Source organism: Bufo gargarizans, chromosome 4 (assembly GCF_014858855.1).
Source record: "Bufo gargarizans isolate SCDJY-AF-19 chromosome 4, ASM1485885v1, whole genome shotgun sequence".
NCBI lineage: Eukaryota > Metazoa > Chordata > Amphibia > Anura > Bufonidae > Bufo > Bufo gargarizans.
In genome coordinates this window covers 294,185,659-294,202,708 of record NC_058083.1, presented here as the reverse complement: position 1 = coordinate 294,202,708, position 17,050 = coordinate 294,185,659, and the positions used below count along the sequence as shown (strand labels likewise).

The window sequence follows — 17,050 nt, the reverse complement described above, 5'->3', positions numbered from 1 at the left end:
GCTGCACTACTATACAGAGATCCTTGGTCAGGAATCGGGTGTCACAACCAAGATCACCATGTTACCCCAGTCTAAGTCCTCTCCAGAACATATAGATTCACTAGAGGCTGATCTGCAATACATGACACAGCCCATGAACCAAAACAACAATGTTTCTCAGCCAGACATCAAGAGCTTACATAGACATCAATATAAAGGATCCGGATAGGTGGCAGCAGAAGATTTCTTAATATATTGACTACCTGGCTTCTGAGAGTGTCAAGCCTTGATATATAATATATAATGGTCAGTGGAGGAGTTGAAAGATGAGCTGCAGCAGCTGGGGGACCCAACTATAGATATGTGGTAGAATTACAATAGGTAATAAGCAGATGGCTCACTCTGAATTGTCACAGTTGGTGCACAGGTTCAAGAAGACACACCCCTGATTCTGTGCTGCATAAATAAATGTTGAATGGAACCGGCACTCAAACAGTCGGAACACACGTGGGATTGTTTTAACTTATAAAACTTTATTAAATAATATGTTTTTTGTGCACTTCTAAAAAATATATAAAAAACTTAAAAATAATAACTGCTGCACACATTCAATTGGAGGCTTTCAGTGAGGAAGAATCGTTATTAAAACTGCCCTGTAGGTTCGCTATACCATATGTCGCTGCATCCGTATCCCGCTTGTTTAATGGGACTAGTGAATCGCAGCCGTCTATGGTCGAGCGACCTATTTGTGGGGCTATTTGTATGGCTCCTTACAAATTGACAGTTACAAGCAGATGGTTATATAGATAGTCCCTGCGACAGATATATAGTATAGCTTTCAAGCAACAGCTCGCATTGTATAATGCATCAGTCCTCTAGCGCAGTTTTCTTAAGGCTCCGGGTGTATCACCCAAGCAAAGTCAGCAGTTCGGTAGAGTTTTTAAAGTCCCACCTATGTAAGCACAGAGATATAGCGTCGCTCCACGTATATTTCTATCAGTTGTATGTATTACTCACTGCGTTCCGTATGGGTTCACTATGTGCGTCCCGTAGTCGGTTGTTAGCGTGGCGTCCCACGCTTCCACCTTTCTCCGGTATGTTTCTATTACTTCCGGCTCTACTGAAGTCTCGCTTTTAGTCTCGCGAGAATCTTGTGTCGGGTAATTCTTTCGTGAATCCCAATACGGTGTTCCGTGTATGTGAGTTCGCTGGAGTTCTTTCTGTCTTTATTTGGGATTATCAGTTGTCAATCCTTCTGTACATGGCCATGCACTGTCTCACAGGTAACACCCAGACGCGTTTCGAGATACTATCTCTTCATCAGTAGAATTACCTTTCAGACTCTCATCAACAACTGCATATGTGGAGGCGATAGAGATGCAGAGAAATGGGGATCAGTGTTGGACTAGGGTTTCTTGGGCCTATCAGACCTTTAGTGACCAAGCAGTTTTTTTTGTCGCATTCCAAGAGCTGTAACATTTTTTTCTGTCGATGTAGCCATATGAGGGTTTGTTTATTTGCGAGACAACTTACAATTTTTAATGGCACCATTTTGGGGTACACACATGACTTATTGGTTAACTTTTATTACCTCTTTCTGTGAGGGGATGATGGGCAAAACAGCAATACTGCCACTGAGTTTTTACATTATAATTTTTAGTCAGTACAGTTACAGTGATACCAAACACATATTTTTTTTTATACTTTTGCACAATTAAAACCCTTTTAACTTTTAGATTTTTTATTTTATAAAATGTTATTTAACTTTTCTTCCAACCATTTACTAGTCCCACAAGAGGACTTGTGCTGCTTATTCGGTACAGTGTATTACACTGTAAGTACTAGGCGGGCAAGACCAGCACAGCCCGATGGCCATACACTACAGGCAGACCTGTGGGACTACATTATGCCCCCAGCTGCCATGAGAAGACATCACTTTGAAGCCATGGTCTCTATTGACTGCAGCATCTAAGAAGTTAAATGGCCCGGATCATATAATTTCCTGAAGTGCAGGGTATTGCAGCTTCATGCTGTTCATGTACATGGGATGACTCTGTAATAGGCTTCACTGTGAAAGGGGCCTTAGAGCTGCAATCTGCCAGCATTACCTGATTGTTGACTGTTTCTATTAGCAACCAGAAGAATTGTTCTATGATAAGACCATTGGAGTGTAAGAAGATAAATGTATGTAAGCTAAATGTGTGCTGATAAGAGAACATACACTTTAATCAAGGGTGTGCATTCGAAGTGGAATTCTGTACGAAGTTTAGGAAAACTTTAATATGCAACGAATCCGAATTTCCTCGAGCTTCATGGTAACAAATCAGTTTTTCCTAAAATGGCGGCAGCACGTGTTCCAAAGTGAAAGTAAGAAGCTTCGGAATGCAAGATCATCCATAATGGCCAAACGGGGGTTAAGCACCAATATCTTCCTTATAGCTTCCTTATTCCCATCAATATTAATAGGAGATCCAGTTTGATCTTGGCTATGGGTTCCAAGGAATTCAGTTTGCTAGTTATCCACAGTACTATGATTTAGTTTCTTCATGTTGGTGACATATGGACATTCCACTGTAGAGTTGAATTGAATGCAATGGGAAAAAATCAAGAGGAAAAGTCCAACTGCTGTTTTGTCTACTACATGTTTGATGGAGACAACACGTACCCAAACTATATTCCACGACGGTAAACTTTGACTTTTGTATTTTCCATAGTACAAACCATTAAAAGCTGGATATTGATTTGTCCTCGGACTGAAAGCTTCACTCTCATCATGTAAATGAAAATGTGTCAAGAGTCAGTATTGATTTTTTTTTCCTTAACATGAGTGCCCTATGGGAAACACTGCTGACCACAGTGGCAGCGCTTGTCAGTGAATGAAATAAGACTTTTTCCACGAGGCTACACATGTCCAGACGTGAACTTTTCCTCTGTGATTTTTTTTTTTACTCCTACTCCCGATAAACTATGCAACATAATTATTCCTTACTGTCAGAGAAGCTAATAATGATGCATACTTTTACTCTTCCTGCATATTTGGTCAACATTTCATTTTATACCTCTAATTTCAATCTACTTTATGTAAAACATCCAGTAATACATCTATCATGGTGAATTAAACAGGTTGTTAAGCTGATATTTTTTTAGAGTTTAGAATGGCATAATAAAAACAAGAGAGCTACTCACCAATCCCATATCGATGCTTCCTAGGCACCCGCTGGCAGTGTTGGACTGGGCTACCTGGGGCCCACCAGTAAAATTTATTTTGGTGGCCCACCGTACGGATACATTCAAATATAATAAATAATCAAACAAGTTTTTTATATGAGCATAGGCTGGTTGAGGTGCGGTACATTGAATATATGTATGTAGTGCAGTAAATCTAATGTGTTATGTGCAGTGGTGTATCTTAGTTTTGTGCTGCCCTAGGCGAGACTAAACTCGGGCACCTCCCTAATATAAATTTGACCCACCCCTTTCTGTCACAGCCAAACCCCTTCCTCTGTAAACCCTACTCCTTCCTCTTTAGGCTCCACCTTTTCCTGTTTTGCATAACTATATTAAGACATTTATCGCGTTAACGATATATATCGTGATAAATACCCGTTTAAAAGAAAAAACACAAGGAGACGTTATACTGTATGGGGCTGCCTCAAGGAGACGTTATACTGTATGGGGCAGCCTCAAGGAGACGTTATACTGTATGGGGGCAGCCTCAATGAGACGTTATACTGTATAGGGGCAGCCTCAATGAGACGTTATACTGTATGGGGCAGCCTCAAGGAGATGTTATACTGTATGGGGCAGCCTCAAGGAGACGTTATACTGTATGGGGCAGCCTCAACGAGACGTTATACTGTATGGAGCAACCTCAACGAGACGTTATACTGTATGGGGCAGCCTCAAGGAGATGTTATAGTGTATGGGGCAGCCTCAAGGAGACAATATACTGTATGGGGAGCGAGGGGAGCCACAAGGAGACATTATACATACTGTATGGGGGCAGACATAAGGAGAAGTTATACTGTATGGGGGGTGGGGGGCGGGGCCGTGGGTAGCCACAAGGAGACACTAAACTGTATGGGGGCTGCCACAAGCAAATAGTGCACTCTGCACTGTGTCATAAATAAAGGTGGTATGTGTGTCAGACTGTCTATGGTGGCCCTGGCCTCTCCTTGAGGCTGCTCCATACAGTCTGTATGGGGCAGCCTCAAGGAGAGGCCAGGGCCACCATAGAAAGTCTGACATACCACCTTTATTTATGAGTCTCACTCTCACAGTGCACTATTTGCTTTTTAACTCTCGTCTCACTCTCTCCTGTTCCTCTGCCTGGACTGGACCTGGACACTCCTCGCAGGGCAGGCCAGGAGTCAGGCGAAGTGGCCAACTCTGTTCTGTGACTGTTTGAGGAGGGAGGTTTGGAGAGACTTTTCCCGTGGATGCCGCTTGTGTTGTGAATATTCCGGCCCACTGCGCATGCGCGAAAAAAGACGGCTCGGAACATACGCGGTGGGCCGGAATATTCTTCTACCTTCAGCACGTTCACGCTACGGGGGAATCCTCCGCGCCTGAGCCGACAAACCCCCGGCAGAGCCACTCAGGAGCCGAGGTGAGAGACACACCTCTCACGTCACTACCGGAAGTGACGTGGGTAGCAAAAAATTCCTGGTAGGTGAAAATTCCAGAACACCTGAGCTCGGGAGGAAGTCAGGAGGACTCGGGGGAGGGTCACTCCTTCACTATGAGGCGCCGGCGACGCCGCTCGCATAGTGAAGGATCGGATTCGGATCGGCAAGCCTCGGACAAAGGGGAAATTTGGCACATTTGTGTAAGTTAACTATCACTAGGCAAACAAGGCATTTTGCCGCCTCATTGGCAAGTGCCGCCCTAGGCAAATGCCTTGTTTGCCTCGTGATAGATACACCTCTGGTTATGTGCCACTTGTGCAGGGGTTTGGAGTCTAGGGACCCACCTTGCTCAGGGGCCCAACGGGGGATTCCCCTGTACCACTGTGGGCCAGTCCGAGCCTGCCCGCTGGTCTCTACTTCCTGGTCTCTCTCAACACACAGGAAATGACCTATCACTAGACACCACTGTGACCCACCTTGGTCAGTCATTGGGTGAGCATCATTTCCTGTGTGTTGAGAGGGACCAGGAAGTAGAGACCAGCATGAGCCTGGGTAATGTAGGTATGGAATTGGTGAGGTGAGTATCTCATAACATTAACCCTCGAGGTCTATTAATGTACCGGTACATATACCTACATTATTCATGGGATGGAATTACCACACAATGCTGTATGTGTACATTATTTTTACTATGCAGCCACTAGTGGGAGTGTCGCCGCTACAGCAGCATCCCCGTAGTAAAGGTTAGGATTTAAACAAAACGCTTTTTTAGATACCTATTCATTTAGCATTTCTATGAACGAAATATGATTTTTTTTTTTAAATGAAGCCACAAAAAAAAAGAAAAATAAAGAATACAACAAACTCATGGGGTCATGTATCAAACTGGTGTACAGTAGAACTGGCTTAGTTGTCCATAGCAAAGAATCAAAGGAGCTGTGAAAAATGAAAGGTGGAATCTGAAGCCAGTTCTATTTTATACCAGTTTGATAAATGACCCCATCAATTTAAACAGAAAAAAAACAAAACATATGTATATTCAAAGGCGTTTGATAGTGTACTACATAAAGGTAGGTATATAAAATAAGAATTCTGAGAGAACAGTCCAGATTTTCCTTTAGATAATCACATAAAAGCACAATAAAATACATTTATGTTTGTGGGTGTAATGTAAAAAAAAATATGGAAAAGTTCAAGGGGTATGAATACTTTTTCAAGGCGATGTATATGTTTAAAATGCCTTGTGTGTTAAAAGTTAGCTGTGGATATCCAACTTTCCCTTGTGTTCTGTTGTATTATTGACTATATGCCTTTACATAGCAGAGAAATAATAGCAGAGCCTTTATCATAAAGCCTGCATTATATACTGTAAAATGGGAATGGGAATTGGGTGGTACACGATGTAACCTATATTAAACTCAGAATAGCAATAGTCCTGCCATCTGCCTCAGAGGACAAAATGCATTAGCGCCATTAATATTTAAATATACTTGAGCTGCTTCTTAATTGCATTTTCCTGAACAAAATGTCCACATTTACTAAAGAGTGTCTCAAATAACCGGAATGGTCTGAATACAAACGATTATTTAATCACCAATATCTCAATGTAGAAAACATATTTCATTTATTTCTAATATTTTGTTTGAATAAATAATTACCCAATTTGCTCTTTCATGCCTTCTGAGCCTTGATGTCAGCGGCGTACCTTCAGTGCAGGCAGACTATGTGACTGCTTATTGGGCCCAGTGGAAGGGGGAAGGGCGTCACTGATTCTCTTTCTGACATGAAAACACAGCATTTTCATATAGCCGCCACTAGGAGAGCTAGGAGATTATGACAGCTGTCATTGCAGTCAATGATTTCTTGATAAATTCCTATGCACTGAGCTCCCCCTAGTGGTGGTTGCAGGCACCTCGTTTTTTTTATACATTATCTGAAGGAATCAACAATTTAGAGCTGTATGGGGAGATGCACCAGTGTATGTATACATTGAGAAATATGGTGCTCAGAATGAGTGACATATTTCTGAAACGCCTGTTCTACTTTGTCCAACAAATAATTCGGATAAAGTGGGCGAGACTAAGAGAAACCATTTTTATTACAAATTTGTTCATAACACACATGAACATTACCCCAAACAGAACTGTTATGTGCACTGCCATACAGCAATATTGTAGGCTAGGGATCAGCAACCTTCAGCACTCCATCTGCTGTGATACTACAACTACCAGCATGCATGCTTACTCGACTGGTCTTCTAACTCCCATAGAAGTGAAAGGAGGATTCTGGGAGTTGTAGTTTCAGAACAGCTGGAGTGCCAGAGGTTGCTGATCCCTGTTGTAGGTCATCAACACGGATTATGGGGGTCTGAACTCCAGGTCTCCCACCAATCATCACAGTGAAAGCAGCTCCTGCATATGATGGCTATGCCAAACACTGCTACGGCAGTAGTTATGCTACTGCTCCCCTACCTGATATACAACATTTTAAAGAAGTAGTCGAGAAAATACATTTTCTTTTCCTGTAATCTAATATGATTTAGCTAATAACATTTATTACAAGAATGAATTCTACAAAGTACTAGTGTTGTCATGAACTCCCCAGGGGGTGCTACTGTGGAAGGTCCCATCACTCCGGAGCGGCATCGTTCTGTTGCCGTGGCCGAAAGCCCCACTGACCTGGGAGCTGCTCAGCCTATCAGGGAACAGAGGCATTGGTCCAATCAGTCATGTGCCCTCTGCCAGAAACTGCTGGACACAAGTGCCTGTGATTGGTTTTCGAAGCCCCACTAGTGGGTATTGTACTGCTGTTTGGATACCTGGTTCTCTGAATTTTGTATCGTCCCTGACCTCGCTTGCCTTTTATTTCCTGACATGATCTCTTAGCCCCGACTCTATATTTGTATTATGCTTGGATTCTGATGTATCTGTCTGGTTTGGACTCTGGCCTGATTTGACTTTGCTTTTGGATTCTGATCCAGTCCTGGTTTTGCCAGTCTGTCCTTCCGTTTATTATTTTCTGCATTTGTATTTTTCCTGATAGGGCCCGGCACCTAGTCAGAGAGGGATTGTCTTGCAAGTAGATAGGAACAGTTGTGCAGGTAAGTTCAGGGCTTCACCATTCCTACTGTGACAAATGTATAGTGATGCTGTTGCCTACTCTGTGTACTAGATTTGTTTTCTTTTTCATTTTTGTGTGAATGATAACTTTTAGCATTTTACTTTTACACATTTTCTTTACTCAGATGTAAAAGGAAGACATGACTCGTGTTCCTACATATGTACAGAACGTTGTGATCAGTAATCTTATGGTAACTGTCAGTGATCTGCATACACAAGATTTGCTGGGGAGAGACAGAATCTGGCAGATTTACTAATGCTGTCTTTTGGGCTTTTTCTATTGATGACCTATCAGCGGCCGATCAGCTGTTTGAGAGATGGCGTGCGCTTCCTGCCCACTGCTGCTGTCCCATAGACATACAGCGGAGAGCAGGAAGATAGAAGGGAGAAGGCACATGCGCACTTAGGATAGGTCATCAATATTAAAAGCCTCTTTAAAGATAGCTGTAAACTAGAGTAGGCAGGCAGAAGATGCGCCAAATTTGTCCATGTGACCCATGATGTATGATAAATCTTGTGCATCTTGCTAGACGCGTTTTCTTTATGGCATCTCTTACTTTATGCTAATATTTTTAGCCAAAATTATAATTATTATTTTAAGCCACTACTTTTTGTATTAAGCAGCTGTGTACTTTTATGGACTCTGTCTAAGGAGGAGCAAAACATGTCTAAAACACATAATAAAGGTGTATTCCTTTTTTTTTCCATATTTTAGTTTATATAATAGGAAATCATACAATTTGCTAATATACACTTATTTAAAATTCTGCATATATGCCTTATATTTGATAGTTGACCTCTATATGCAGAGGAACGGTATAGCGAATGTAATAGTCCTATCTAATACATCCATGGCCTAACTGAAACATGGAATCTGTTGTGTTACACTCTGACATTCAGTAAGCAGTGTTATATGACATACATGTGCTGGGTCAGCACACAGGACACATTCTTGTTATAAGTGATTAGGACTAGTGGTGGTGTCATGATTTTTATTGTGTTTATTACAGTAACTATATCATTGTGTGCCTGTCTGTAGTGATTTGTAAAAGGGCTGCCTGTCTGTAAGTGATGTTGTCATGTTAATGAAGTGTACACTGACAGACATCAGGTGCTACTGCAGGTAGCAGCACTGTATAAAGTGTATATATTCTGCTTCTCAATACACAACTATTCACTTGTACAGTTAACTGAAAGCCAGGTCACATGATACTTTTGAGGGTCACATGACAGCTCACATGACTGGTGCCATGTTTAGTCCTATCTAGCTCACCTACAGACTGTATAATATTTTTCTTTCTTTAGGGAGAGGCAAATGCACAGATATAATAAAGGTCTGAAAGCAAAATTTGAAGTATGTTTCCAGGTTTTTGGCAGAAATTGAGCCAGAATTCTTGCACATTTAGCCTAATAAATCTCCTTCAATCTGTCTTCACTGTATCCTTGCCGCCTTTGTAATCGTACCTGGATGCGGGGTTGCGAACCAGAATTTTTCTTGTGGACAACTTATCCCAAAATCACGGACAGCCATAGTTTGTTACGGACAAATTGGAAAACCATAATAATAATACATGTCTATAGCTCAGTATACTGATGAGAACTTGTTACCAACATTTACTGTGAGCTATAAAATGATGATAATCACCAAAATAATTTAGTCAAGAACCACCAGCCTAAAAAAATGGACACCTATTTTTTTCACGGACACAGGAAAAAAGTCCCCTATTTTTACGGACTGTCCAGAAATTTTTGGATTATAGCAACCCTGCCTGGATAAGAGATTTAAAAAAAAAAATCGTATTTTTCTATCCTAGCATACAATGGAGGTTCAGATTTTACATGTTTCTCCAGATGCTTATAAGCAAACATTTGTGGGTACATCAATTGACTTCATGTAGATGAAATTAAGCCACCTACTGATGGTTGTCAGACACGGAGATTTTCACATATGTGCAGCTGGGAGGAAACGTGGATCAGTGCTCTGCAGCAATGAAATGGAGCAGTGACCACTAATAGAGTAATTTGTCACTTGCCCTTGACAAATCCCCAGTGAGTTATGCTCAAAATATGGTGTACAGTGGCATAACAAATAGGTTTACAGAGTTAACTGAACCCTATCAAGAGTGGACCAGCGATATACAGGTGAAACTCGAAAAATTTGAATATCGTGCAAAAGTCCATTTATTTCAGTAATGCAAATTAAAAGGAATTGCATTAATGCTGCTGAAAATTAGAATTTGTGAAAAGGTTCAATATTCTAGGCTCAAAGTGTCACCCTCTAGTCAGCTAATTAATCCATATCCCCTGAGCAAAGGGGACCTCAAAATTGTGACTTTGGGGTTTCATAAGCTGTAAGCCATAATCATCCAAATTATAACACTACATTTTTGTGTGTATTACTTAGCACTTATTATACATAAGTCCATTATTGGTTTGTTAGTTTATCTTGGTTTTAGATTTGGTGTGACATTTTTATCAAGTGTTTACTAGAACCACCAGTTTCACAAACTAGGTGCTGCATTTTTATGAATGGGACTTTTAAAAGCTTAATTCTCAAAATGTTGAAGACTGCATTTTTTTTTTTTGTGAAGGACGATTTGCATCTTTTTGGCACCTTTTTACATTAAGGGTGGGTTTACATCTGCTGTATGGATTCCGTTATGGCTTTCCTTTATAACATGGTTATAATGGAAAATAATGGAATCCATAAGACGGAAGTCAAAACGAAAGCCTTTAAGAGGCATTCCGTTTTGATCCTTCATAATACAAGTCTATGGGCAGCATAACGGATCCGCCCTGGTTTCCATTAGGCAGGTGTCCAGTCCTGCATAACAGAAACGAGACGGATCTGTTATGCTGCCCATAGACTTGTATTATGAAGGATCAAAACGGAATGCCTCTTAAAGGCTTCCGTTTTGACTTCCGTCTTATGGATTCCGTTATTTTCCGTTATAAAAATGTTATAACGGAATCCATAATGCAGATGTGATCCCACCCTAACTTCAAAAGCACATTTAAAAACATCATTGCCTCTGGATATGGTACCATACTAAGTTTTCCACCTCTGAACTACTTATCTATAAAATAAATTATTACAATGTTATGTGCAGTAGTAGTGCAGCTTTGTACTGCACTACTACTGCAGTATGTGCCACTTTTTTAATAGTAACCACTAATTATAGATTGCATATGTGCCACCAGACTTATATAAATTGTACTCATACACAAGTAGGTAAAGTCAACCAAACCTGCCGATTTCAGCACATCACCCTGCTAGCTTATACAGTGGTGTTTGGAAGTTTGTGACCCCTTCAGAATTTTCTAGATTTCTGTATAAATTTGACCTAATACTACATCATGTGATATTGTATCCTTTTCCTCAATAAATATGTGACCAAGTCTACAATTTTTGACTTATTGCTTTGATTTGGTTAACTTTTAGGTCAAATTTATGCAGAAAGATAGAAAAATCTGAAGGGTTCACAAACTTTCAAGCACCACTGTAGGTATGGAAATGTGCTGATGATGACGGGGGAAATAAGGATCAAGCTGTTGAATTTTACTGTCTGATCCTTTTAGGTTCAAGGAATATAAGTAGCCATAAGAGGTGTCAGGCAGCAGCTTACTCAATGTTTATTGGAGAGTCAGAAAGATGTAACTGTCACCATCCAGATATTGAAAGTGTGTGGGTATGTTTGGAAGAGTGTTATCTTCTCTCTACATAGCCACATTCTCTCCTTATCATTAGAATTTTAAAGGGAACCTGTCATCAACTTTATGCTGAACTCACTGAGGGCAGCATAATACAGTGACTGAAATGCTGATGTCAGCGGTGTGTCACTCATGAGCTAAAAGTCAGTGGTTGCTGAGAACCAGCATCGTAATCATTGCAGCACAGGCCTGGAGAAGAGTCAAGTCTACCTGAGAAGAGTCCTGGTTATTCCTAATCTCCTGCTCTCTCACCCACCAGCTGATGATTGGCAGTTCTCTCCTAGAGAGAAAGGGAGAGCAGGAAGTCATGAATAACCAGGACTCTTCTCAGGTGGCCGGGACTCTTTTTCTGCAATGGCCTAGTCTGCAATGATTGTGATGTTGGTTCTCGGCAACCACTTACTTTTAACTTTTAAATGACAGACGGCTGAAATCAACTCGCCTGTCTCTACTTTATGCTGCTGTTAGTATGGGCAGCATAAAGATGATGACAGGTTCTCTTTAATGAAATGAATAACTACTGACCATAGTTCCAGCAGAACTAAAGGATCAGTTTAATAAGTAATATTATATTTTGTTATACTCACCTAGAACATTTGTTTAATTTGTAGGTGAACTTCCCATATATGAGGTGGTAATTGACCTAGAAAGAAGACTATGCATCGGCAATCTCAAACATGGAGGATCCCAGGTGAGTTACAGTATATACTAGGTGATGGTGACTTTGACTAAACAGATTGTTCCAATATAATTGTAGTCATCTTGCTGATCTTTATCTTTGCTGTATTATATATTATCTATATACTGTATCTATATGTCAATATATTCTATCCATATGAGCACTTGTTAAACATCTTATTCCAGTCCCATTCTAACAGTTGTGTAGTGATCTTCACTTTTTGAAGAAGGCTGATGGTAGGATATTCTGTTGGAAAGATGACTACAACTAATAAGGCCGGTCATTAATGTTGGTTATGCTCACAAGATTTCACTTCATCAAGTTCTGCCACACCACCGTTGGCGAACTAGTTTTTATGACGCTTGCTTTGTGCATGTGAGTCATTTCTAATCTTGAACCCTTCACAATATTCTCTATGCTGTAGCGTTAATTCTACTGGACGTGCTATATCATTATGAACAGGTCCCTATCCATTATATCTGTCCTATCGAACTTCAGCATTGTGAATTTAAGCAGTCCTGTCATCCAACATACCTGATTTGTCTACTGATCCTCCAGATTCATCTCCCCAGTAAATATATGGCATGTTCACTGCTTCTATTGTCAATTGGCAGCATGCTCCAAATCCTTTAAACCCTTCCAACCAGTGCTTGGCATTGTAGATAAGCTCAGGCTTGTGTGCAGCTGTTTGGCAGGTGAAACCGTGATCATGGATTTCCAGACAAACGTTGCTTGTGCTGACGTTGCTTCCATACACATTAGATGGTTGGCTGCTGAATTCACCGGGTTCGGCCAACATATCTGTTTGGCCACCTTTAGTGGTGAATTTTACAACAAGTATAGGTGATTATTATGTGCGCTTGAACTTGTGTCACCTCAGGTATCATGGCTGACATTTCCTCTTAAAGGGAATGTGCCACCAGTTGTATGGTGTCCTAACTAAGGGTAACATAAACTAGTGACAGATCTCCTTAGCAAAATGCTGGAGAACTCTCTTTAATCGATCCTGGCATTTTGCCAAAATCTTGTACAAAACAGCTCTAGTGCATGCCAATGAGTACCTATATGCCTGAGTTCATGGCTGTCATGGCTGTCCCCGCCCACCTGCTGCTGATTCATATGAAAAAAAAGGAAAAAGAGGCAGGTGGGCGGAGAGATGTGAGCTCATGAATATCAGGACTCATTGGCATGCACTGAAGCGGTTAGAACCTAGCAGCATAAAACTGGTGATGATTCCCTTTAAAGGGGTTTTGCAGTGCAAATCTATTGATGACCTATCCTCATGATTATCTGCGTGTAGTCTCAGGCCTATTGCACACGACCGTAGGTGTCCCATGCACGTGCTGCGGACCGCATATGTGGATCTGCAATACACGGGCCCCGTTCTGTGGACATTCCACATCACGGATGCGGACCCATTTAGTTCAATGGGTCCAAAAATTAGGAGATGCGGAATGGTGCGGAACGGAGTGCTTCTGTGGGGTTTCGTCCCGTACTTCCGTTCCGCAAGAACGTCCTATCTTTTTGAGAAGCGGGCGAATAGTGGACCCATTAAAGTGAATTAGTCCACGATCCGCTGCGTCTGCCCCGCGGTCGATGTTCGTTCATTGTGGCCCGCAATTTGCACATTCGTGTACAGGAGGCCTCACTTGTAGAGGCGGCACAATGTGATTACAACTGTGCTCCCCATTCAAGTGAAAGTTGTAATGACACAGGTAATTTTGAAGCGGAAACAGCGGCTCTTCAAGCAGTTGATCGGATGGGGGTGTTGGACCCCACCAATCTGATATTGATGACTTACCTTAAGGATATCAATCCTGCACTGCACAATCCATTTAACAATAACAACAATGACAATTGACCAGGGAAGCTATAGCAGGCCAGTATCTGGTTAGAAAGGTAGTGTCCCCCACCAATGGCCACACATACAGTACATCTATATATTATACATATTTAAAGAGGACCTGTCACCTTTCGTGACAAGTCGATTTTCAGTATATATTTTATTCTTCATGAAATGACAATCCATCAGCATCATTTCTTATAACTCTGTGCTCTTAGAACTTATGCTGTTCCTCTATTATTACTCCTAGGAATTTACGGAAGCTGCGGCCCATTCCACTGCAGCCATGACATGACCGCACCGTGTGGTTGTACCCTAAGGGTGCTGGCACACAGCGCAGGTCTGACATGCATTCAGGATGCAGTTTTCAATTTAGCCAGTTTAGCAGCCTCATTAACCCCTGGTGTTCTGCATTGTGGGAATGATTTAATTCATTTCAGCTAGCTAAAATAAAAAACTGCATCCTGAATGCATGTCAGAACTGCATCGTCTGCCACACCCCAACTAGTAACATTTGGTCTATTTGTTCCTAAATTTCAAGGAGGAATGACAGAGGAGCAGCACGATGCCTAGTTATAAGAAAAGATCATCCAGAATTGATATTTTTGGGGGACTGTACGTTGGCGGTAAAACAGACATGTCAGAAAAGGTGAGACATACTCTTAAAGGAGTATTCCCATCTCAGACAATGGGATCATATCGCTAGGATATGCCCCCATTGTCTGATAGGTGCGGGTCCCACCACTGGGACGCGCACCTACAACGAGAACGAAGCGGGGAGCGCTGTGGCTGGAGGACACCGGATTTCCACCACCAAGCACTGCTCCCATAGAAGTGAATGGGAGCGCACTGCGCAGGCGCGGCTCATGCTCCCATTCATATCTATGGGGCAGACGGAAATCGGCCCCATAGAAATGAATGGAGGGAGGCTGCACATGCACAGTGCGCCCTCTGTTCATTTCCCAGCTCCGTTCTCCTTGTAGGTGCGGGTCCCAGCGGTGGTACTCGCACCTATCAGACAATGGGGGCATATCCTAGCGATATGCCCCCATTGTCTGAGATGGAGCCATATCAGAGGGAGTTTATTTGAGGTTTGAATACAAAATGTTCAAGTCTCCAGCTCCCTTTTTTGACACACTTTACTGCTGAGGTTATTGAGCATGAAATTATATATTGGACGTTTTATTGAACTGGTCACGTCATAAATGGAAATGTAATATATGCCGATAGTGACAGATATGACAGAATCAATACAGGCCTAAGTCCTAACCGAGGCTATGTGACAGTAATAACGTAACACGAGCTGAGAACTGGTTCAGCAATGAGGAAGTTCTGTCAAATCCAAAGAATGCGGAGCAGTTTCTCCGGATTATCCTCTACGCTTATGTCACACTCCGTTTTCTGCAGGATAATGCCACTGACACAACAGCCGTGACTGTGATTCCGGCTGCTCCTTCGCTTTATTTCCACGTGTGTAAAGCTTGCGCCCACATTTAGTAACATTTAAGGCAATTTCCATGATCACATTGTAAGTGAATCAGTCAGGACAACATGCAGCCATGTCCCAATGGACATCTGTGTGCCCTGCCCTTCGTGAGAGCATTAATATTAATGCATGCCACTCCTGACAATGCTGGAGTGTTTTACCAACAAAGCATTGTGTGTTCCTCTATTATTCCTCCTGTACACAAATGAATGATGTGACAGCTGAGGGATCCTCTTGTCAAAGAGGCTTTTTTCTATACAAAGTCAGACTAAACAATATCCACACCCTATGAACAAGGAAAATAGTATCACCCATTTGCCCATGTATTTTATACATTTCCAGTAAGAATAAGAGAGAAAGACAAAAATGACGGTCAAATAATGCATTTTTAAATGCTGTTGTTTGTCTTCTGTAGCCTTCGGTTTGCACTACTGCAGACTATTGTTTCTGCTTCTCAATGAAATGCACCAGAGCTGCTCTGTTGGCTCCATCTACAGCCCTTATCTCTAGTTCCCTCACAGCTCATAAACACTTACTTAAAGGGGTGTTCCGGTAAAGTAACTTAATTTTTGAAAAACTGCATTAAGGCTGAAAGCTGTGACCCAACCAGAGCCCATAACTATACATATAACCAGAGTTTCAATTTACCTTGCAATCCATTTGTCTAGCTCCTGTGTGAGCCTGCAACACATCATGGCACCTGATCTTCCCTCACAAAACTACAATCCCCACAATCCCTAGCTTTCTTGCTGTGAGTGTTGATGTTTATTGATTGGCTGCCTGATATTACAGTCCGGTCACGCCCCCTCTACTCACCAATCACCAGCACACTAACACTCACTTTGTTTCACAAGACATTTAGCTGGAGAATTGATAGCAACACACTGAGCATGCTCGACCTAACAAAAGCTCAGAACTACAGGTCGATGCCATGGTAATTTATGAGAAAACACAGTGGGAAGCAGAGGAAGAAAACTACTTTTATAACTAATGAACTGTAAATATATGACTATTACATTATATTAGGTAATTTTTGATGATGAATTAGTCTAAAACAGAAGTTATATTTATGGTAACCGGAATACCCCTGTAAGCTAAATTATGACCAAACTGGTATGAATTTATCTTAAATTGGCACCGTACTTTGAACAAACTTTTGATATGCTGTAGGGACTTATCAAAAGTTGAGATACGCGGGGGTCTAAGCACCAATACCCCCATTGATCCCTAGAACGAGGGAAGTGAAGTGCCCGCTTAGCACGCTCTCTCTCCTTGCTGTTTATGGGCCCGTCTTGTGCCCTGAGGAAAGTGCATACTAAGCAAACGCTTCTCTCCCCTCGTTCTAGAGATCAGTGGGGGTCTCAGTGCTACAACATATCAAAAGTTTGTTTAAAGTACAGTGCCACTTTAAATAAGTGTTCATGAGCAGTCAGGAAAGCAAAGATGGGGGCTACATAGCAAGCTGATGAGCAGCTCTCTGCTGGATTTCAGTGAAAGAACAGTCTGCAGAGGGCTGTAGAATACAAGCTGTTGAATTTGTAATAAAGACCAAAAAAGTCGCCACCTGGATTTAACTAAGCAAATAGTTATGAGCCTCCTATTGGA

At 41.7% G+C, this 17,050-nt stretch overlaps 1 protein-coding gene across 2 annotated transcripts in view; it reads left to right on the top strand.

Annotated features, from left to right (window-relative positions):
- The window catches only part of HS3ST5 (heparan sulfate-glucosamine 3-sulfotransferase 5), a 254,824-nt gene that overhangs the window by 216,326 nt on the left and 21,448 nt on the right, over positions 1-17,050 (top strand). For both annotated transcript variants that reach the window (XM_044290379.1, XM_044290378.1), the window contains exon 3: positions 12,049-12,128. The gene's annotated coding sequence lies outside the window, so the exon portion shown is untranslated. The remainder of the gene's footprint in view (positions 1-12,048; positions 12,129-17,050) is intronic.